This window comes from Neolamprologus multifasciatus, chromosome 17, assembly GCF_963576455.1.
Source record: "Neolamprologus multifasciatus chromosome 17, fNeoMul1.2, whole genome shotgun sequence".
NCBI lineage: Eukaryota > Metazoa > Chordata > Actinopteri > Cichliformes > Cichlidae > Neolamprologus > Neolamprologus multifasciatus.
Genome location: NC_140455.1, coordinates 31,021,030 through 31,046,131, shown reverse-complemented (window position 1 = coordinate 31,046,131; position 25,102 = coordinate 31,021,030). Strand labels below are relative to the sequence as shown.

Genomic DNA, 25,102 nt, shown 5'->3' with positions numbered 1-25,102 from the left:
TAACTACTTCCATGACTGGAGGGACTGCATACATCTCTGCACTTCTCAGTTTGCCGAGCATTCTTTTCCCCCTTGTGTCCTTCCAAGCGTTTTCCCACCGTATGCACACTGCTGGTATTGACCCACAACCCACTCCATCTCTCCTCCACTTTCAGCTGTGATCTGTGACTCACAAAGCCTATTTAACCTTTATTCACTGGCTGCAAGCTGTTTTTTTTTTTTTTTACTTGTTTGTTTGTTTGCTTCTAGTTTCTAGTGTGTGTGCTGTATATCATGTGGGGCATTTAACCATAAAGACCTTCTTCCCCTTTAAGCTATTAAATGACAGCATAAAAGACCACAGGTTGTGATAAATGCAAAGGCACAGGAAACCACTGTTGCTTTGTTATATATTATTTCAAGCCAGGCATCCGTTACAGCTATGTGATATACCACCTGCAAGATAGTCAATCCACAAAAGGACCCTCAATAAGTGGAAGACCAGCTACATTTCTAAAGCCGGTATCATGTACTTTTCCCATGGTAAGCTCGTCTGGGTACACATTCATATAGGCAGGTAACACAAGCTATCAGGTGACAAGGGAGTGTCCTGTCAGGGTTGGATCACATTAACCGTCACTTTTTTGGTCAGCAATGATAACAGCTACTAGTGCCATATCAGTGGTGTTATTATGGCCTTAATACCATACTCCTGGATTTTGTTATATTTCCTTATCCATTTGCCAGTGTTTATAATTTCTTTCAAAGCTGGTTATTTGAAAGAAGGCATGACTAAAAGAGTGTGTACCTTACATTAAGATGTAGCTCATTATGATTAAAAGACAGGATACAACACTCTTTGTGACATCACGCTCCTACCATTGTGGATCCTGTGCTTCATAAATATTGCAGCATTGCCTGTGCTCCTCCATCTTTATCTTTGTCTTTGCCTCTGGGCATAAAAAGTGAGAGAAATGTCTTATACATAGTAAAATACTTTTACATAGTATATATACATAGTATATATATATATATATATACATAGTATATATATACATACATAGTATATATATACATATACATACATATATATATATACATACATATATATACATATACATATACATATATATATATATATACACATACACATATATATATATATATATATATATATATATATATATATATATATATATATATATATAGCCATTAAAATCACCCATACTGATTTCATGCTGGGTCTTTATCGAACTCCTCAGTTCATCTGTCTTTTCAACTTTCAACTTTCTTTTCATTGGCTGCCTTTCACAAACCAAAGATTTGAACGGCAGGTGGATGGGGCTTCAAATAGGTAGGCCCCTTATCTATGATATCATACAGGGGATAGGTTGGAAAAAATTCAGAAACAGAGCACTTAGAGATGGACAGGATCCCACCTGCGATTGCAAGACCACCAGGCACTCCGTGGGTTATTGTTGAGAGCAGCAATTGACATACATGGCACGGGGGAGAGGGACCAAAAGCAGGGATGCAGAGCTGGCTATCGCGTCCAGCTGTGAACATGACAACAGAAACCAACACTTCCTACCCAACGCTAGATCCCTCGCAAACAACATGGGGGAACTACCATCATAGATTTACTGCAACTGCTTTGTCCTGGAGTGTTGTCTACTGATTGTAACTGAATCATGGCTCCATCCAAACACCCCCAATGGCTCAGCGGAGTTACCGTGCTGGACCCTACAGCCAGGGCTGCATCAAAGACTCTCGTAAGGGAAGAGGTTGTTGGCTCTGTGCTTATGTGCTTCAGGACTGGTGCCATGATAATAGAATTATAGACAGTCACTGCTCACCAGACCTAAAGGCTTGGTCATTCAATGCAGGCCCTTCTATCTACCTCGCGAGCTGACAGTAGCCATAGTTATCATTATTTACATCCCCCCCCCCCCCCCCCTCCCCAATGCTAACGTTAACTCAGCACTCAACCACACACCCGGAGGATGTTCATATTGTTGCTGGGGACAAGGTATGTTTGCAATCTGTACTCCCCAAATTCCATCAACATGTTAAATGTCCTACCGGGGGGACAGGACACTGGGCCATGTGTACAGTAACAACGAGCAGGTCTACAGAGCAACATGGCTCCCGCCCTAGGACAATCTGAACACCACTCTCTGCTCCTCATCCCTGCCTACAACCCCCTCAGGAAACAACCACCTCCAAGCACCCAGGTCATTAAAACGTGACCAGATGATGCTCTCCTCCAGCTACAGGACTGTTTTAATCTGACAGACCAGTCCATCTTTGAACAGCAGGACCTGGAGACCTTCACTCAGTCTGTACTTTTCTACAGTTAGTGCTGTGTAGATAATATGACAGTGACCAAAACCATCTGGGCTTTTCCTAACCGAAATCCTTGGATGACGAGCGATGTACAGGCTCTGATTAGAACTCGTAACGCAGCCTTCAGGCTGAGGGACAGTTCTCTGTACAGCACTGCCAGAGCCAACATAAGGCAGGGCATCAAACAGGCCATGGAGGTCATCAGGACGAGGATAGAGGCTTCTTCACAGACAACAACCCCTGTGATGTGTGGAGAGCCAACCAGGCCCTCATCAACTACAAATCAACTACAAATACCAGAGCCCCCCCAACCCCTGACAGCAGCCTCAAACGCAGAGCAGTTAAACACCCTCTTTACTCAAGTTGAGTAAAGAGGGTTCCTCTAGAAACATGAGGTCAGGAGGATGGTGAGAGGCTGGGGCTGTGGTTAAAGCCTGCGCAGACCAACTGGCAGGGATCCTCACCAGGCTATTCCACCGTTTCCACCTATCTGAAGGCCTCCACTATCATTCCATCACCAAAACGACAGCCTTGATGAGACCTATAGCCCTCATGTCTGTAGTCATGAAGTGTTTTTAGTGGATAGTTCCTCTGTGTCCTGAGGAAGAATAACCTGGACCAGAAGCTGTTGCTGGCCATATAACCGTTCCTCAGTGGAGAGCATGCTCAGGGGTGGTTGGTACTCAGGGCCCGCTACTGAGAACAGAAAGGCTGCGCAGAGGGTAATTAACACAGCCCAAAAAAATCATTGGCTGCCCTCTGCCATCCCTGGAGGCTGTCACCAGATCCTCCTGTGCACATTTGACATGAATTTTCACAAGTGCAATTTCCAGTTATAAATAAAAATTATTTTGTGCCTCAGAGAGCAGCTTCTGAGGAGAAGGGACTGCAGGAGAAGGCTGCGGACAGCCTAGAAGGTATGACTGTAGCATCCAGGAAATGCAAAAACATGCAAATATGTATCTTATCTCCTTGCTTAGGAGCATTGCTTCTTGGTGAATCAAAGCCAGGCTAAAAGACACTGCACTGAATAATGAATTATTGAGTGCTTTTCCCCTCTTGTCACTTGCACTTGCAATCGTCCATGTTATAGAGGCACATTTTGAAGTGGTGGCGATATACTGGTGTTTGCCTCTCTGTGAAATGGTAGCTGGATACAGGCTCACATAAGGGTAGTGGTTCTGCTATTCTCTGTCTGAGAATATGTTTTTTTTTTAGTTTTTAATACTTCAAAATGTAATCACATACTAGTATGTAGACATTTTCATTAACACCCTTCTGTTTGATGATATGGACCTGGCATTACAAATCCATAAGTATCAGGACATCTAGTTGCGGATGCATTCAAATCACATCTAGACATGGAGAGTATTGATTCTGGGATTAGGGTTAGGGACCAGGAGTGCATCAGTGCAGCTGAAGACTTTGCCCCATGTTTCCTTCACAACCTCATTAACACTGCATTGAGTAGAGTGGGTTAACTCAGTGTGTCTTTGATTGCCCAAATCTTTCCTGCTGTTATTATCATTGTCAACCATATTGCAATGAGCAAGAGAAAGCAGGACTTTCCTGCACAACACACTGTTTTCGTTATTTCTCTTTTGAGCAAAGTCTTATACCAGGATTACAAACAACTAGTAAATAGAAGGCATTCTGTTGTGGACTGTCCCAATGTAAACCCTGAGCTGCAATGCTGCGAGCTACACTCATTAGTTCTGACAGCATCTGTTTTTAGTAGTACTAAACTGCTGACTAGGGTCATTCTATAGAGATAGCTACAGCCTCTCTTTTACAGCTGGGTCCATGCTGTCTCGCCTACCATGGGCTCAGCTCCACTCTCCAACAAGGCAGTGAAGCCCCGTGGGCAGAACTGAATAATCTCTGCTTCTTTGTGTGTGTGTTATGTGAGATGTGCTGACAGCAAGCTGCTGGGGTCTGCTACTTTGCTAAGTCCAGTAGTCCTAGTTTTCCCTGGTGTTATTGATCTCGGCCAAACAAGTGACTAAGCCCATAAACTCATCAGGAAAGTGTTTTCACAGGATAACACAGACTTCTATAGCTTCTTTTCTTCCAACAAGGAAGCTAGGTCCATGTTTTATTCTGTCTATTGGCAAAGTATGATTTTTAAAAGATGTTCAGTTGGTACTATTAGGCCCAAACTCTTACAATAAAATTCTAGTATTCTGCATACCTTGGTTGTAATGAGTGGTTATTTGAATTACTGCAGTGTGGCAGTATTATTTAAGTGATTGTGCTTAAATAGTACTAATACTATTTAAAGTTTTCATCAACTGTTTCACACAAATTTTCCAATGTAAATCCAAAGCAGTGTGCCCAAAGATGCTAAAATGTTTAACAGACTAAGTGCACTTTGCTTGCGTGGATTCATCACTATGTAAAAACTGGCATCTTTACATAAATGTCTGGCATAGTATCCAGTCTGAATTTACTTAATTTAACAGCCCTAAAATGTCACCCTAACCAGTCAGCCGTGATGTGTGGCCATGGTGAAGTACAAAAACCAACTACACTATAGAATACTGAGAATACAAGCCATGAATATTATTAAACCATGCCTAGCTTGACACAGTTCAACAATGGTGTTAATCGTGCTTGTGACTTGTTGTTAGTCCTACTATGCCCATGTTTCCATTTTACTGGACCATTTGCTTTTTTTAGCAGCACAGCTGCCTTTTATTGTCACAGTGCTGATGACTTGCTGGAATGGACAGACTCGGAGACCTGGCCCAAAACAATGTTTTTGCTAGTCTTATGAGGAATGATAAGAGGTTTGCAGAAGTGAAAGAAACAACACATGAAATCTTTAAATCTCCTCCATAAGCCATGGAAAGGTGTGAAAAGATAGATATATCAAGTCCCCAACAGTACTGAGAATGGTGTCAAAGAATGAGGCTACTGGGACGCAGACACAGTCTATTATCTACAGTGTCACAAATGTATCAAAATATCTTAACAGCTTTATCCAAATGATGGCAGAAGTGTGATATTACCTGCCAATCTTTGATAGGTTTGTAGGTCTCAGACTGATGTTTGCTGTCTGGTTTATTTTGTGTGCTGGAATTTGACTTTAGATCAATGGTGTTTGATTAAGAATTTGTTTAATCAAAATCAAGGCAAAGGTAGGAACCAAATAAAGGAGGTTTGCAGTGTGTGTGTGAGCCAGGTGTATGCACTGTATGGAATCATCTGTGTCCAGTTCGTGCAACAGTGGTCCTGCACACTGCAGCAAGGAAACAACAGCATCACTGTATCACCGAACCATGAAAGCATCCAAATAAGTTATACCAAGCGTCATAATTTTCTGCACAGGTGAGGGCATGACTCATGGCTGTCAGATAATAGGAAGGCCTCAGGCAAATTTGCACATTAGCCTTCCTTTGTTATCCCAGACAATGTTGTCACATTAACAAAGCCGAGAGCCACAGAACTGAAAGCCATGCGAGCGGCAACTGAGATTTATTTGACCCCAAGGCCAATAAACAAATATAGCACTTTCGAAATGCAAAAGAAAAACAGACAAACATGTTAATGCATTTATGGCAAAGCTCTGCTGCTGCTTAGATATCCCCCAGCTTTGTTCTTGTTCAGTGAGAGTGATATGGAGCTCAAGTACACATTTTAGAGCTTTCCCCCGGATAGAGGGGCTCACTGAAAAACTGCAGAGCAGAGGGATATTAGTACTTTGCTTAGGCAGACATACAAACAAACAGATATTCACACAGGTCCTGCACACCTGACACATTAGTACTTCACTGTTCTAGCAAATATATCATGAACTATGTACAGTATAGTTTAGGCATGTAAAAAGTATTCGGTTATGGTAACATTTTAAGTAAGTAAGTAAAGTTTATTTATATAGCACCTTTCACAGACATGTGTCACAAAGTGCTTTGCAACAAAGGTAAGAAAATACAAATACATCATAGAAACCCTGGTCTAATTAAAAGCTTTTTGAAATAAAATGTCTTTAACTGCTTTTTAAAGATCTCCACTGAGTCCAGACACCGTAGAATTAGAGGAAGTGCATACCACAGTCTGGGTGCAACAGCTTGGAAAGATCGGTCCCCTCAAGTTCTAAAACGAGTGTGGGGGACCACTAAAAGGTTTTGATTCGATGACCTCAGGTTACAAGAAGAGGTATTGTACGAATCAAATCAGCAATATAGGGAGGGGCCTATCCCTGTAATGCTCTAAAAGTCAAAACTAGAATTTGGAATGGAACCTAAATCTGATTGGTAGCCAGTGTAGCGACTTTAAAACAGGGGTCATGTGAGCTCCCTTGTTCGAACGGGTCAGTAGCCTCACTGCAGAGTTTTGAACAACCTGTAGATGAGCTAGCCCTTTCTTGTTTAGACAAGTGAACAGGCTGCTACAGTAGTCGAGTCTCGTAGAGATAAAAGCATGGATTATCATCTCAAGTTCACTTGTTGACACGATGGATGTAAGTTTTGAAATGTTCCTCAATTGAAAAAAACAGGTTCTTAATATCTGATTTAAATGTTCCTCCAAAGAAAAAGCTTCATCAAAAATTACACCTAGATTTCTAAGGTTGTGCTTCTGCGAGGAACCTAAATCACCCAGTCACTGTTTAATATCAGGTATCTGGCACTGTCTGGTGCAATAATCAAAGTTTCTGTTTTGTCTGGGTTTAGCTGTAAGCAATTGTTGTTCAACCATTGTTTAATGTTGGTTAAACAGTCAATCAGAGCGGAGAGCTTATGAACTTCAGAAGGCTTAAATGAGTGGTTTAGCTGAATGTTGTCAGCAAAAAGATGATAAGATGAATCTTTTTACATCAGGAAACTGCTGTATTATCTTAAAGGAAAAATATATATTAAAAACAGAATCGGTTCCAGCACGGAGCCCTGAGGAACTCCACATATGAGTTGATTACCTTTACAAAAATATTGAAGGTTCATTTAAAATAAAATGCCTGTCACATACTTTTAAAAGACCTCCCTGCTTTTTTAAAAAAAAAATGTACCTAACATAAAATATGTCCTATATTGCATTAAAAAATGTAAAAATTGTAAACAAACATGCAAAAAAAATCCACATAGAATTCTCTTTGTGAGTATTTCACAAATGTTCATGGGGCCTGGCTGGCATATCGACTTTTTAAAGGACATTATCGTTCCAATAAGATATAGGCTGGGCTGATATCTTAAATAAACAATTAATTAATAGCTGAGCCACAGCTTGATTGAGTGTTTTCAAATCTTATTTAGTTACTGTTCAGATCCCTGAAGTGGCCTTTTAAAGCACTTAGCCACGGGTATTTAGTCCCTGAACATAATCCTTTTTAACATTGCCTCATTACACTGACTATGTAACATAAATGGAAAAGAATAGGTTAAAAAAAAGGTGCATAATATTTTTATTTTTAACTAGAAAAATCATTCATAACATAATGCTAGGGCATATGCATGAATACCACACCTGCTGTGCTTTCAGTAAGCACATCCTAATAAACACACTAATAAACAGGAGCTAGAGTCTCCTGTGCAGGATGGCTGTTCCTGCAAGGTGTTTGTTTGTCTGGAGTAAGACTGACAGGAGAGGGAGAAATGTGCTTCTTAGTCTGATAAAGCTACTATCAAGCATCAGTCTTCATGCGGTGCCTGTCTTAAACCAAAGTGAAAAAGTGATATCCCATTTACTTTAATCTCTTGGTTACAGCACACTGCCAGGCAGATCTGCACTTCGCTGACACAGAAAGCTTTTGTATGAGCTTCTCACTTCCTCATCACAGCTTTAAGCCTGAGAACTTTTTTTTTGTATTTGAGGAGTTCTAAATTAATGAGATCACTTAGAGAAATCCCTCTCCACTTCTGTTACTAATATTAGGAGGCCTCAATCCTCATCTGTTCTTCTTCTGCCTTTTTCTGTGTGAGGTGGAAGACGTGCAGTCAATATTAGATGTCTCCAAGGCGTCCTATAGGGCCATATACCTCTGCTGTTTGCTCACCCTTTTTTAAACAAGCCTTTTGTTCCTCACACTCTCATTTCCACCGTTCTGTTTCTCAGTGTCCTCCACTCGTTTTCACTCTCATTGCTTAGTTCTACATCTGTCTCCATCTTTGCTTTTCCTTACATCCCTTTTGTGTTGTTGCTTTCGTTAAGAGGGTCTCCGGGGTTCTGGCTGTATGGACTTTTTTCAGCATGTTTCTGACGTGTCGCGTCCTACTCTGTTAAGTTTTCATGTGCTACTCTGTTTGACACTCTCTATGGCGACACTAGTTAAAGCTCTGTACGGCCCAGTTTTTTATAGCAGTCATACTGTACTTTAAGATATTTTGAAACCAAATTGTTCTCACAATGTCCAATACTGGTGTAGCCAGAAAGGGTGACTAAAAGGTCTCTTTCAATACAAATGTGCAGCTCTTTTACTGCGCTACTTTACTTGTGATGAAGGCTGTGTTTGTGTAGTGGGGCCTACCCCAAGAACTATATAACCTTCAATATATCATTATATATATAGGTCTAATGTATGCTGAATTGATTAAAGCTGGTCATTTGTTGGTATGCCAGTGAAAATGGTGTTCTATTTCTTTAGTTGCATGCAGGCTTAATAGCCCCAACTTCACTGTCAACCCAGTACTCTTGTGTTTGTGTGTTTTTTAAGCCCTACATTAAGAGCTGTTGTTCAAATTTTCAGCCTTTTGTTAACGTTTACACAAGTTTTTTTTAATGGTGGTTTAAGGTTATTTATACATGTGTCGTGACCTATATACTGTAAAATATAAAAAAGATGGGTGTGGACTGCTGTTTTGAAGCTCCAATATTGCAATTTCTTGAGTGTGAACTAACCATATTTGGAGTGGATATAACCAACTTGGTTAGCAAGATGCACAGATAAAGATACTTGCTAATTAGTGCAGACGTGGATAAAATAATACAAAAATTTTACTGACCAGAAAGCGGAGCACAGACTTCTTAAATAGTATTTTTGATACAATGAATGAAACAGCACATTCAAAATGCTCCAGAAAGTAACAGCACAGAAGGATTTGGTATGGAGTTTGTTTTAAATATAAAAGTAACAAAATCTGGTACTAGTACTTTCAAAGGAAATTGCCTGAAAAATGTCTGTGATGTTGACATGACTCTTACAGTGATAATATGTTATAATTTTACATGGTATTTGATTATCGATTAGAGTTAAATGTTAAGGTTTCAGACATACTATCTGACATAACATGTTTGTTTATGATAGGTCAATGAATTTAGCTTCAAATCCAGTACACTCAGCTTTTAGTTGTATTTTGGGTTTTACCAGGGTTTTCTTCAGGTTAGATGTGTTGCCATATCCAGCTTTACATTCTGCAATAAAAATGTTAAAGAAAGCATTTTCTGCACTGAGTTTTGAAAAGTGTAACCACACCTGAGATTTCGGTTTTTGGTTTGCCACCGCCACCATTGCCCCACGTGTTTGTTTGGTTTTAACATGTCACAGGAGTGACCACACATCCCCTCGCTGTCTTTATTCCTCTAACCCTGGTGTGCTCTGAGGTTTGGAACCAGCTGATTTAGTGTGAAACGGTACTTAAGGAATTGCAGTGGATCATCTACCAAGGTTGGTAGATCGATCCATCGGCTTCTTCCATCTACATGTTGAAGTATTCTTACTGAATGTTCAATTGAGCCCGATGCATCCATGTGTGAGTCTGTGCAAATGAGACTTTAGTAGGAAGTGCTTTTTTGGTCTCAATTTGAGAACAAAGGTGTTATATAAGTACCAGCCCATTTACCATTTAAGTTTGGTACTCAAACCTACGGCTCATTGACAGATCAGTTTGTTTGAATGGACACTTACTGTAGTAGACAGACAGTGGTCAGCACAGACATGCCCATCAAAAATAATGCATAACTTATATAAGACATATATACTGTAACAGAAACCCAAGAGCTGAAAAATAAAAAGTTGTCATGAAAGGAAATTTAGATTGAGAGATGAAAACTATACGTTGTACAACGCTATAACCACATTTATTTTTCATAAATAAATTTGGGCCTTTTAACAGAAAAGATTTGTTTATGTGAAGTCAGTTTTAAGTGACAAATAAACAAACCACCATGTTGGTTTCATTTTTCAGCCCCAAGGTTGCCGCTTGGTTAGAACACTTAGTTTAAGCACTTAAGTGTCGACCGTGCTGGGAGAGCACTTAGCCTGCTAGACCATAAAAGACCACAAAAAATGTAGTTCTTCAGTTTCACACCAAAAAAGGCAAATCCCTCAACAATAACATGGATTATAAAAAAAAATCCTGCAGTCTAAAAACTCCTGTAGATAAAGATTTTTGCAGTGTGCTTTCATGTTCTAAGTTTGTTATTGAAATCTGTAATAATAGTTAATTTAGGACATCATAAGATTCTTGTCAGATTGATAGAGCAGCTGTTATCTCTTGTGGAGTGTCACTGAATAGTAAACTCAAACAAGGTGCTTAATTGCATAGATCTGTGGCCTGTGAAGGAAGTAAAATGTTAAAGCTTTAGGGGTAGGAGTGCATGTTTATGTTAAATTAAGTTTTATAGCCCAAATGAGCATTTCCATATAAAGCCTGCAGGAATCCAGACACTCACAACCCTCTTACTGTGACTTGACTGTTAAATCAGAGTCAGAGTATTTCATCTGCACCAGTTTTGGCTCATCTTGCACATCATTTCTTTCCCTACAGTCGGCCTGTTTCTTCTTCTGCTGCTCCAAACATGTTTTTACTCCCTCCCTGCTTCACTTGTGCTTTCATCCTTCTGCTGGGACTTTGAGATGAGTTTGTTGATTGGATCAATCCCCAGAGAGCTCATACCTGGATTTCTCTTTTTAGAGTATGCATCACCCAGCTGCAGAAAGCTCAGTAGAGAATCAGCCAATGAAACTAAAAAGCTGCTTCCTGCTGTTCTTTAATCTTGATTTATCTTTCTTTCTCCTCCGTCTCTGTGTGTATGTTTGACATTCTTGATGACTCCATTGTGTGCGCTGTGCGGTGTCGAGTGGGAAAAGCACGGATGGGAGAAATGCCTCTTTAACCTCTGAAGGAAGAAATAAACTTGCGGGAGGTTATAAATCTCTCTGATTAAAACCAGCTCCTCTTTGGCGGCCCTTTTCTGTGTGGGACTAGACTATGTGTGCTGTCTGTCATCTGAAGGATGCTCACAGACTGTTAAAATTAAAAACCCCTTAGAACAGTCATGGTAACCAACCCCTTCCTTTCAGTCTGTGTCTCTAGCACACACACAACCGTATACAAGGGAATGTATGGGTTTAAATCGTTGTGGGGGAGGCTTCAAAAGCAGTCTGAAAGGTCAAACTGACACTGACTTGTGGCCTTTTTTAATGTAGCCGAATCATAAGAAATACCATTATATAATTTCCATCTGTCTGGACTGCATAAGCTGTAAACTGAAAGAGGTTCAGCCTGACAGGAACTGGTGGTATCTTCAGCATTTAAACTGCAGCACTTGTATTAATGGTGGGATTTGCTTTTAAAAAAAATCTAATACAGTTTTAATTTCTCTTTGCCCAGGGGAGCTATATATCTATACAACACTATGAATCGGTCCACTGAACCCTGCCAGGCTAGCATCTTAATAAGGTCATTTGTCATTTTCTGTCTCTAAAGGAACATGTAGACTGATGTGCATGAGCACAATCACGGTAGTAAACAATCACAGCAAAATGTTAGTATGCACAGATGGTATGTCTGAAAAAGTGCACAAAAAAGCATCTATAGATAGACATTTGTCACTGTTCGGGTGCTATATCCAATGGAAGCACCCGTTTTTGTTGGTTTTTTTCTTCTCATTTCACAATGAAACCAAAACATGGTCGCAAATACCTGCAACTCTTTCTTATTGTTGTTGTGGGACTGAAAGCCTGTATTTGCTGCTCCCACTCTGGCTTCAAGTCAGTTGGTGTGTGGAGATCAAATGCAAGCAAGTAAGACTTGATGGCACACTTGTCTGGACACAATATTTCACTACTTTAAAGGTAGGGAGTGAAGAAGCCAGGCAGCCAGGGCGTGTGTTAAGTGTGCTTTTCAGGCAGCTGCCACCATCGCTGATTGCTCTGGCCCCCTTGGCCTAAGGAATTACAGCCCACACTCACAATTTCTATTCATGCCTGGGGTCAGTTATTCTATCACAGGATGAAAAATCCACACACCGATACATTTAGATGCTTGCAGTTTACTGGCTCCCGGTGGATTCATAAACTCAGAAGGCTAATTGAAACAGGAGCTAGATAATAAATCAAAGCGGTATTTCACCAGGCCTTGGCACATATATGACTTTAATAATCCAGAATGGTGATCACAGTTTAGTTGGTGTAAGCAGATACGTAGAGAAACAGTGGCCTTTCATCATCGGAGCTTACAGTTCACATTCATACTGTTGTCACAGAGTTATTTTAGCTTCTTCGAGATCAGATCTGTTTCTACTTCATGAATTCTTCTCAAGGTGAAGTGAAAATGTTTACTTAAGACTTTGTTCTGTGTGTAAAGTGCTTGCGAGGTAACTTGTCTCTTGTCCTGGGTTTTAAAATAATTCCCATTTGTTTAAAATGAAGTCAGTGTAGCACCTGGAGAAAACAAATTTTGGCAAATCACAAAAATTAAAAGATAAACAACAATGTGAATGTGAAAAATACAGATTTTTCTTTGTTGGACGGTTTAAAATGTTTTTTAAAATACTGTTTATGCTGTCTTAACTTTCCCTTTAGGGCCTTGCACAAGGTTTAAAGAATATCTTAAACATTTTTCAGACAGGCCAACAGACTAACAAAAAAGATAAGCTGTAGAAAATGGATGGAAAGAAAACATTGTTCTAAATAAATTGCACAAGTACAAGCATGTCTGGGAGCAGGAGTAAGGAAAAGGGAATTCGGTCAATAACCTCCAACAAAGCACAGTACATTTCAAAATATTCAAGAAAACTGTTACTGCTAAAGGTGGAAACAACAAACTTGTTACACCACTTGAGGTAAAATCACTCTGTTGAGTAAAACCAGACTACAAAGGTATGCGAGGATAAGATGTTAACAGCTGGTGATGCGTTTAAGAAAACAAAAAGCTCAACCCAGCAAATGGTGCATGGAAATTACTGATGCGGTTATATATTCTTTGGCTACGGATTTTGGTGGAAACGATGGAAAAGGAAGACTGCAAGCAGCTGGTTAAACATTTGAAAATTTAGAAATCCCTGTTTTATGTACTGAGGTGTTAATTTAACTTTTTTTGTCTTAATTCTGTTCAAATATTTCTAACTAGTACATCTGCTGCTCTGACAAGGATCTTATAGTTTCTGCTTTTTGGGGGGTTTTCTTTTCTTGTTGACAGGTGATATTGAAACCTCTTTTAACAAACTATTCTAAATTACAGGTTTTGATTTATTTAATGTTCTATTGAATTTTCTATTTCTATTTTTTTCTGTTGTTGTTTGTTTGTTTGTTTTTTACCTTCTATCTATCTATCCATCCATCCATCCATCCATCTATCTATCTATCTCCCTCCTTAACCCAGGTCTCGCAAATAATCACTATTTTTACACCCAATTTATGAAGCTATTGAAACCACATTTACTTTATGCTAACTTGACTGTTTGAACACAAACCTACATACACCCCCAAAGTTTTGTTATAGTTTGGTTTGGTCCCCAAATGTTTAAGTGTTTTCTTGAAAGGGAAACTGTATTCTTTATTCTTCTCTGCATGTCTCTTTTTTGTCTCCATGGCAACCTGCTAGAGCATGGGGTCAGCTCTGCTAGCTTTGCTCTTGTAGCACCTCCCAGCTCTCCTCTCCTCTCCTTTTATACTATATGTGTATCTCTCTCCATCCCCCTCCTTGCGCTAAGATGATGAAGCGCTTTTAGATTTGCCGATTAAAAATGGATGTTTCTGATTCCCGCTCTCTCTTCATTTTTTAATGTTTGTTCTTCTTCTCTTTCTCTTAAAGCACTCTTTCCCCCTCATCGTCCTCGCTCTGCCTTTTTTTTTTATAAGTCTTGCTACATTCCTGCCTCCATTCATTAACATCTCACACGGTTTCTTCCTCTTTCCCTGATCTGTGCCCCCTTTTGTCTCAGTTCAATTTGTTTCAACTCAGCTGAGATAAGATCAATGCAGCTCAGTTCAAATCGGATCAGATCATTTCAGATCAGATCACAATGAAAAATTCATTCAGTTCATCCTGACACATTTAAATCACTGCACTTTCAGTCGTCTTCATTAAGATGAAGGGTTTGTTTAATTATAAGGTGAGGTTATACAATAACAAACTGCCATCCTTTTTTATTGTTTACTTCCTTCAGATCACATTTTGGGCTTAGGCTGGAACATCCAGGTTCTTCCTCTAAGTGATAGCATCTAAGTAATAGATCAAGAACCCTTTCTCATCTTTTTACATCATCTACTAAATTCAAACAGCTCAACCTCGCTTTATTGCATGACTCACCATCTTTCCCATCTGAGCTAACTACAGTTTTAATGGCTTCACGTCCAAATGTGCCGCCGTCCTTTGTCTGTCACATTTGTTTTGCTAATATGAGATGAATGGAGTATCTCTCAAGAGATTATGATAATGCATTCAATGTCACGAAGGGACGCCCGTTTGGGGGAAGCAGAGGTCGCTGCGTGCAAGCGCGTGTATGGTGGTGGGTAACCTTTCATTTGTGCGTGTGTCCCTAGTGGAGATAAAAGTAATAAAAACGACAGGAGAGATTTTGGTTATTGATTGAGGTCCTTGTGTTCAGCAATATGCAGTCATTTACTGGGTATTCCCTGGAGAGATAAGTGGAGGTGCCCATGTATTTATGTAGTGCTGGTGGGTAACACTGGCCTTGTGCAATGAATAAATCAAAGAGGTCTAAATAAGCGTTTGCCAAGTGTATTTAGTTAATTGAAGCTTCAGAGTCTTTTTTGAAATCCAAGGTCTTTTTTGAGAGCAGTGAACACATCCTTTAACTCCAAATCCTTCCCTCTAACACGATGCTGATTAGGTATCTGGTGTGAGTTGGCATAAACGGAAGCTGTGATAGACTTTAAATAGACTCAGAATTTCTTTGCCAAATATTATGCAGTAAAAGCACCCTTGCTACATAATGTCAAAGGAGTCAGCATCATTCCCCATGAATGGTTAGACGTTAATTATTTATAGTATTTCTAATCTGAGGTAAACTCCTTATTTATAGTCATTTTCATCTTGTTTTTTCAGGTTGAAATATCCGTTGAAGACAAACAGCAGCTGAGAATAAATCCTCGGAGGTGAGTCAGAGATTGCTTCTGAGTGCTTGACTACATTTTCTCCATGATGTGTCAATTTACATCGTTCTCTCTTTAATGAGTGATATATTATTGAATTTAAAAGTAGCATAGAGATGTAAAAAATCATTATATAGGGAGAATACATAAAACAGAGGTTTAAGCCATTAATGGGTATCTAAGCAGATTATGTCATGTAGTTGATGATATGGCAGCATGAGAGGAGACAGCAGTCTGAACGAGTTCTATATATATGATGAAACTTGTTCACATCATTTTCTTAACAATTGTGAAACATCTTTTGAAATGTTGATTTTAAATTTTCCTCAGTTATTCTAATTGTTTATGTGTATAACTGAGAGAATAATGCTTCTACCTATAGAGTAGAAGAAGAGGGTCACCCAGGTTCAGTGACTATAAAAAGTGCTTATGCTTTGCTCTGATTCACTTGTAATGCTACTGCAGCTACATGCTACGTGTGCACAATGATGTTACTGAATGTGTCAGCCAGCTTCTTCGTCTTCTTCGAATACCCCAGCCCCAGTTTTTGCTGATGGCATGTCTGTTCTAGTGATTTTTTTCAGTTGGCATTTCTTTTTATATTTTCGTCTTAGTAATATGCTCCCATTGTGTTACGGTTAGTATCGCTCCAAGGAGGTACTGCAGTTTGTGCAAAGCCATAAACTCCACTTGGTTGCAATTATACGCTAAATACAGATTCTTTTCTTTGTGACAGACGTATATATTACTCAAATGTATGACTCTAACAGACCTACAAATATCTTTCAATTTGTAAATACACATGACAGATCATATTATGAACTTTATAAGCGGCTCAATCCCTGGCTGTACTTCAAATAAAAAGGTCAGTTAGCATAGATGAAAAGTGCTGAGTGTTGAGTATGACTCACAGCTGGCAGTGACTGATACCCTTTGCAGTCTTGGCTCTGCCCTGTTTGTATCTGCAGTGTATACACTCAGCAAGTACAAGTAAGAAAAGCGAGAACACTAGAATAAACCTCGTGGATGCTGTAACCTCTGAATAGCTACGGCAACCCCATTAGCCTATGTGCGAGTAAACTATGGGCCAAAAGCTAAAGCTCGAAACGCTCAGTTTTAGACTGTTTTTTCTACTCTTGGCTCTGTATGCTGTCAGTAAGAGTAGATATCCCTAATATGGTTATCTCTGGGACACAGCACCACCCATAACCCTGGTCAACCCTTTTGTTTACAATGGGGAAGCCAATCAGAAGACAGCTGGTTTAAAAGGAGTGCGAAAGTAGCTGAAGTGCCCTATTTTCGACAATTGTTTTGAACTGTGAAACTGTGAATCATGTAAAGCTACTTGAGTGCAAGACATGAAAATTATGATAACAGATCATTTAAGTTTGATTTTGTTTAGAGTAGTATGGTTATCTGAGACATTCACAGGTCAGACACGTGCTATAAAAGTTTTTTTGGGAACAGATTCAAGTGTATACATGGAAAATCCTTAAGGTCACATAATAAAAACAGCCAAAGTCCCCATAAATTCACAGCCTAAAAGGCCACCATGGGTTAGTGTAATTACTCAGCAACTGTTTGAACACAGGGGATTGTTTATGACTGGATAAGTAGCAGCCACATGTCCTGGCATCATCTGCTGCTCACCTGATAATCAGCACACTCCAGTGCACATGCAGGAGGACACGCAAACAGACAGGAGCGTGGTGCATTGATGCGAATTAACACATTTAGATTAACAGTGCAGGGAGTTTTACAGTCATTATCAAGTGGTAATGTATAAATGTTAGAAGGCTGGAAAGAATGTGATTGCTTTTGTAATACTGAGCAAATACTGAGGTCCACTTAGGGACGTAAATCTGTCATTGCAAGACAGGAACAAAATAAATAAATAAATAAACAAATAAATAAATAAACACTGAGCAGCAAATATAATGGCTTATGAGTGGCACAGCCAACAGGCCACTGCTATACAGCATTCTGGGGAGCAATAGTCTTAGTAAGTAGAGCACACTCAGCAATTACATAACACATCACTACAGTGTTTCCACCTTCCGGCACTATCATTGTTACCTCAATAGTCCCATGAGAGCCCTCTACTATATTGCAGTGAGCCATAATTTTAACAGTGAGTCATTATCGCAGCAGTTTATTTAACTGAAAAGAAGTCATGGAAAAGTGGTTTGAATTCAGTTATCGCAGGTTGCGATGATGGATCTCCTCTCCTCCCTGCCCTCTTCCTCCAGCTTCCTCTCTCCTCCTGTCCACCCGTCTCTATGAGTAATCCTTGCGAACAGATGGGTGGAGGAGAAAAAAAAGGGGCATGCCAGCTTGTTGCGCAGCTATAACACTGTCAATCAGTCCCCTCCCCCGTCCCATCCTGTCAACATTTCAGCCCGTTCCGCCTTAAAAATTTCCCACTCTCTTCTTTCTCCCTAATCATTTCATTCTCCCCGCCTGCCCCGATCGGACTGTCAGTTAGCCTGTCTATCGGTTTGACAATGTGACTATTTTTGTTATATCACCACTGCAAGAGCCATATGTGGGAATAAGTTAAAGGTGTAACAGTCTTGCCCCGAAGGATAAAAACAGCCACATGTTGGAAACAAAATAAATTATAGGACCCCACACAGTAAGTCATGTCAGAGTCACGTACCAAGGCCATGTGCATCTATTGATACCTTTTACCTAGCAGTAACCCCAGAGGAATACCAATGAATCTTGGCTTGGTTACAAGCCCAGCTGGGTTCATGCCCTGTCACATTGTAGCACTGTATTAGAATGAGCCTGTACATTGATTTTAGGGTCTGTTTTTTAATGTCTAGTCTTTGCTTCTCAGTAAACACACTTTTTCACACTTTATACAGCCCCACCTTGAAGCAGAAGCCTCTGCAGTGTAGTGCCTTAATTGGTGTCAACTTATCTTTATTTTAAAACACTTTAAGATACATGATTTTAATGGTTTTTAATGGTGTAGTCGGAACCACTGTTTACTCTTCATTTTGCTAAATAAAACATTGCTTTTCATTTCATAGCTGAGAGATGGTGCAGATGATTTCTTTCGCATTTTACAAACTTAATCGTTGATGGTAAAGACCTTGGCAATTATAGTAAATGCTTTGTGAAAGATCATTTTAGAATAAGAATACAGTGATTAGATAAAATGTTTTGGATTAACTGCAAAAAAGATGGATATGCATCACTAAAAATAAAGCAATTAAATGAGGCATTCATTGCATTTCATGCAGATCTTTCTGTAAATTATTGCAGCTCAAACTGACATTTATTGCAGTGAATGAACGAGTAAAATAATATGGCTATACAGGCTGTAAAATCTTTTGTTACATGATATCAACATATTTTTCAGGGTTATCGAGTTTTCCTCACACCACCTGTCACCCACACAAACACAAAAAAAATCACTTATGGATTGAGCCAGCATGGCCCCCGGCTCTGACTGAGCCCATGGCTTTTGACGAGATGACCTTAGACAGGCGAGACACTCGCAACTGACGCCTGCACGCACCCAACCAGGCTGCCGGCAGCCAGCAGCAAGCATGTCCCTACGCACACAATATTCCAGATATCACAGCCGTAAAATGTGACATCAGATGAAGCGAATTTTAATGACAGCCATCGTTAACAGCTTCTGATGAGTTATGCATGGATGAGGCAATTATCATTTACAAAGCCTGTATAGTTTAAGTATATAAACTTGGTTTGATGGTACAACTAATATCGTCTGATGTGGGGTTTTTTTTTTCCATGTTTCGATCAAAAAACAATCCCATTCTTAGTGCCATTAATCTTTTTGTCACAAAATGAACACTGCAGTTTGTTTCCTTTGTTAGGCAGTGTGAATGATACCTTCAAAGTCCTCCCTAGCTATTTTCTCACTCTTTTACACAAATATGCCGGGAGCAAAGCTGTTAGCATTCACGTCTTGCAAAGGCAGGGCTCTTCTCTTTCCCTCAATAGGAAAAAAAAAGGAAAGACAATAAGATACTCTTTTGCTTTGTTACAGTCAAGCTTTTATATCATGGGGTTATGAGGGGTTGGATATGCATGGGAATGTACTTCAACAGGGTTGAATTTGAAAGTGGTTACAGGGTGGGGGGGTCAAGCAGATTTTCAGCTTATGTCCCCTTTTATGCAAGACAGATGTACAAACTGGCCAGTAAAACAGCACAAAATGACATTACATAAGCCTAGTTTCACTTTGACTGCTCATTCATAAATAGACCTGTTGTCGACAGCTTTAAAGGCTTGTAAGGCACGATGTTTTAATCCCCAGGCAAACAGTGACCAACCAGTGATAATCCCAGTATGAAATACGGGGGGGCTCAGGTAGAGCTGGGCGATATATCAAGTTTTTAAAAAATATCGATATATTTTTTATACGAGATATAAGATGTGGCAATATCCTTTATATCGATATAGTCTATGTTACTTGTGGAGCCGCAAGTTTGCCTCTCTTTCGTCCACTTTTGTCTTTACGCAACGTTACTCGGCCTCGCCTCTCCTTCACTGAACACAACTCCCCCTCCTCCCCCATCGCTTCACCTGCAGGAAGCGACAAGATGGACACGGCAAATCTCCGTTAACGAGTTACTGCGCATCGCCCCGTGCGTGGGGCTGGACGCCGTCAACGTGTTAGCTAGCTAACCACGCTAACGAGCTAACCACGCTAACGCCATGCAACCCAGAGGCGCTGCACAGCCTAAAATCCTTTCATTTTCTCAAAAGTTGACAGCGAGCCTTGTGTATGAATTCTGGTTGTGCTTGATGGCCGCGAACAGATTTTATGTGGTACACAGCGCTCAGCAATCTGTCAAAAAATGTTTTAGTACGACTTTGCTAAGCTACGGTGCTGCACCGGTTGATGGAGTGTCAGAGCATTACGGCGACCGAGGAGCCTCGCGGAGTGATACGTACTGTGCTTCAACGTAATATTACCCTACTGTGTATAAGGACCATAAATGGCACCTGTTAAGAGACATGGTTACGAAGAGGATTTCAAACTCAATGCTGTCAGTCACACAGTAGAAGTTGGGAACAGAGCAGCTGTGAAATCTGTCTTTGTTACTATGCTCAGCGTCTTTTAGTTTACATTTTGACTGCACAATTGTGAGCTTTTTGTTATGCACAAAAACAACATTGTTTTCTTTTATTTATGGAGCGTGATTATTTAATAATAATAATCATAATTTATTTTTGAGTAAATTTTATGTACATCTATGCTCTATGTTAATAAAAGTGCCTGTGTGACATCTGGGACGCAGCTTTGACTAAGAACTCTCTTTTTGTTCTTACTTTATGGCTTTAAAAAAAAAAATCGAGATATATATCTTATATCGCCGTCCAGGTAAAAAATATCGAGATATGAATTTTGGGTCATATCGCCCAGCCCTAGGCTCAGGTGACACTCACCAACCCATTCAGATATATAGCTGCTATGAGTTCGATCGCTTCATGTCACCTGCGTGTTCCTGCACACTAGCACAAAAATCACAATTTTAAACAGCACAAAGCTAAAAAAAAAAAGAAAAAAGAAAGCCAAGACCATCAGTCACTGTGCCATGCCTTTCAATGACATGAATATTCAGATACCTCAGAGGCAAATAAGGAAAAATCTAGTTGTGCGTGTTTATGACTAAAAACATACAAGTAGTTTTGTAACTCGAGTGTTACCTTTTCTTTTATTTGACTTTAGCTTGCAGGGGCAACCGTGGTTCAGGGGGTTGGGAAGCTCATCTTGTAACCGGAAGGTTGCCGGCTTGATCCCCTATTCTGTCTGTCTCGGTTGTTGTGTCTTTGTACAAGACACTTCACCTACCGCCTACTGGTGTTGGCCAGAGGGGCCGATGGCGTGATATGGCAGCCTCACTGCTGTTAGTCTGCCCTAGGGCAGCTTTGGCTACAACTGTAGCTTGCCTCCACCAGTGTGTGAATGAATAGTGGAACTGTAAAGCACTTTGAGCGTCTCAAAAAGCGCTATATAAATGCAATCCATTATTATTATTAAACTTAGTGAAAATATTTCAAAATGTGTGTTTGGTTTAAGGAAACATTTTATAAGGAATATAAGGAAATCATTTCTTGGACCAAGCAAAATTGATTATAAATCCATTTCCAAAATAACATTGTATGAGTATCAAATCCAGGTCTACTTGTACCGACGTGTATTAGTTTATGTCATCACAACAGTACTGGGTGGCACTGTGGCTACATCTTTTATTTCTGGAGGTGTGACCTTGTCCCCTGCCATTTCAGCATTATCCCTTTAGTAAACAACGGGAAGCACAATGGACATGGTGTGGCGCATGCTGACCATCAGCACTTCACAAAGCCTCAGAGAAAAGCAGGCGCTGGGGGATTCTGCGGATGGTGCTAGAATAACTGATCCTAAAAGGGAAGAGCCACACTGTGTGTATGTGTGTCCGCATGCAAAAGAGCATTAGATAGTTTGCTTTGATTAGTTATCTGCGTGTGATCCGGTTTGGGGGCTATTGAGGACAATGGGCCTGCCAGGTCTGTATTTTGACTGTAAAGAAGTGGTGTTAGTGTAATGAAAGCTCCCTCTACATCAACTTCCAAATAGCAGATAGACTCATGGATAGTCAGCAGTTAAATGATGAGGCTTTGGTGGTGAAATCAGGGTAAACAAAGTTGGGTAAATCCTGCTGAAATGCTCTTTGGCAACAGACAAACTGCTCACTGCTTAAAAGTATATAAATTATATATATGTATGTATATGTATACTTACTTATACTCCCTATCTTCCAAGTATACGACTGTGTGCATCTTAAAAATAGTGCATGTTAAGCAAGGTGAGGTGAGGAAATCACTGATGTGGCCTGCTCAAGATAGTCTTGGTTGGTAACCTTCAGCAGTGTCACCAGCGTTTCACCCCTTAACCTGTACGCCTCACCTGAAGATGAAGAATAGTACCTCTTCACTTGCACATCAGCCATTTTGGTTTTAAGATGATCTCATAAAGAAAACAGGACAGTTTCTTGGGAACTGTGTCCTTCCTTTTGTGACCTAATAATTTTGAGTGGGTAGGTTGGGGTGGTATTTATTAGCTTTGACTTTATGGATGTCCATTTGGCCATTTCTTTGAGCTTCCTTCTTCCAGTGCTTCAAGGCAGTCAAGATGTGGTTCAGAGTGCATGGGCCTGCACTGCTTGCAGAATGGATAAGGCCCTAGGTTGGCAAGAGGTCAGCCACAGCACAAAGGATTGAGGTCAAATTGGCCATGCCAGTGGTTCATCCCTGTGCAACTACTGCCCCTGGACAGAGACTGCTTCCTCTCAGATTCTCCGCACCACAACAAGCCTCCTGATTTCTTTCCTATAAAAAGTTTACACACATCAATAATATCTCATAGTAGGGGTGCAACGATACACAAAATTCACGGTTCGGTTCGATACTTTGGTGTCACGGTTCGATATTTTTTCGATACAAAAAAATGTTCATGCTTTTTTAATTTGCCATTTATTAAAATTATAAATATATATTTTAACTCAAACGTACAGTTTTTAAATTTAATGTTGCTGAAACAACAAAGGGATAAAATAATAAATCTATCTGACTGAGAAATTACTCATCTTTGGAAAAGAGAGTTTATTACAGAGAAATGGCTCTTTCCAAAATAAAAGCTATACTATACGCTTCTTCTGGGGTATATCAGCAGCATATTAAACATATCAGGTCCCCATAAGGAGAATCATGTGCTAATGGCTGTCTAAATGACTCGGGTAAAGTTTGTAGCATGCATGCTTGTTGTTTTTGTCTGCTTCCACTTGTCTTTGCACTAGGATGATGTCGGAGTAAATGTGCAGTCATATTCGTTGTGTTCCCACTAGTGCTGTCAGCGTTAATCTGAAATGACATTAATGCCACAACACGGCAAATCTCTGTTAACGAGCTACGAGCGGATCACCCCGTGCATGGGGCTGGACGGCGTCAACATGTTAACGAGCTAACTGCGCTAACACAGTAGTTCCCACCCATGAAATTGAGCATTGCGTGGCACATCCGACATACTGTTTTACTTTTGTCCATGACGCGCTTACCTTCAGGGTCACACGTCACATGAAGACCAAAATAGTTCCAAAGGCCAGATCTGAATGAGGGTGGAGGAGGTTCAATTTGCCATGTTGCAACGAGCTTAGCTTCTGTCTTGCTAGCTTGCGCTGCGCTCAGTGGACCATCTTTGAACAGAGGCGGTGGTTTACGACACCAACTGTCTGCCATCTATAATCCAGTTTTGAGATCCCTCCCCAGACGCCTTAACGCCCACTCACATCCTGGGCCATCTGACCTCAGGAATTTGCATGATAAGGTGGGGCCAGGTTTCACAATGAACTCACCTGAAACTCTGGCTGATTGGGACCCACACCCTAGTTTCACACCTTGGCTCACGCGATTAGAGGATCATCAGGGGGTCCTTTTGTCCCTCTGTGGGGGGAAACTCCCACTAGGTTTATATCTGGGACTCTCCACCATTTGACCTTAGAACTGAAGAAGCTTCTCGGATGAGAGGTGAAACGTCTTCAAGCAACTTAAAGAAGTCCAGACGCTTTTCTTTGCAAGCTCCTTTGACCAGTGGATCTGTGCTCGACAGTGCAGCCTAGGTGGAGTAGTCGAACGCAGATCCACTGAGCTCTCAACACAGACAGCATCGTCAGAAGAAAAGTTGATAAAATAAATTTAAAATTTTCTATTGTTCGATACATATGCGTACCGAACCGAAAGCACTGTATCGAACGGTTCAATATCGATACGAGTATCGTTGCACCCCTATCTCATAGGTATTTCATCAAATCCGTACCAGTTTGAATTTTTGTGCTTTTCTTCATTAAAACCTGCAATTGCATTGCATAGCTTCCCATTTGTGATGGGATGGGATTATGACCGGTACCAAGTACCGAGTACTGCTTCACCTTACAGTCCAAGCAAAGAGAACTACAGTGAAGCATAGATAAGTAAAGTAAATAATTCTAGGTTCTGTAAAAAGATATGAGAGCCTGCATGAATAGCACCTCATCATCAAAGCTGATTAGTAAGGCAGTGCTACCAGTTATTTTTCTTCCACTCACAGTCGAGGCCTTGCCCCAAAGAACAGGCAGTTCATTGTCATAGATCGGCTAGAGAGAGAGAGAAATAGAGAACATGAGTTGAGCAGTCAGCCAATAAGGTTATGAAAGTGACAGATACAGCACTAGGAGTAAGTTGGTGTTTTTAACACGAGCCCTTTACTCAGAAGACTAATAGGTAAGTGTCTCTTTCATGATGTATCATTACATCTCTGGCTTATTTCCAATACCGTAACTTTCCTCTGGCGTTAGTGTAGAATAGTCTGTAGGATTTATCTATCTGAAGGAGCTGATGGAGACCAAAGCTGAGCTACAAGGATAATGATCATTGATCTTTTTCTTTAAGATGGTATCATTTACCGCAGGGACAGAAGAGCCTCTATTGCTTGTCACTGTTTGG

The 25,102-nt window shown here is 40.3% G+C and overlaps 1 protein-coding gene across 7 annotated transcripts in view; it reads left to right on the top strand.

The window, feature by feature from the left end:
- Positions 1-25,102, top strand: part of nrcama (neuronal cell adhesion molecule a) — a 61,478-nt gene that overhangs the window by 10,852 nt on the left and 25,524 nt on the right. For 6 of the 7 annotated variants that reach the window (XM_085137450.1, XM_085137449.1, XM_085137452.1 and 3 more), the window contains exon 2: positions 15,552-15,601. The gene's annotated coding sequence lies outside the window, so the exon portion shown is untranslated. Of the gene's footprint in view, positions 1-15,551; positions 15,602-24,235; positions 24,881-25,102 lie in introns of those variants that run through there. The other variant, XM_085137453.1, reaches the window with a different exon arrangement.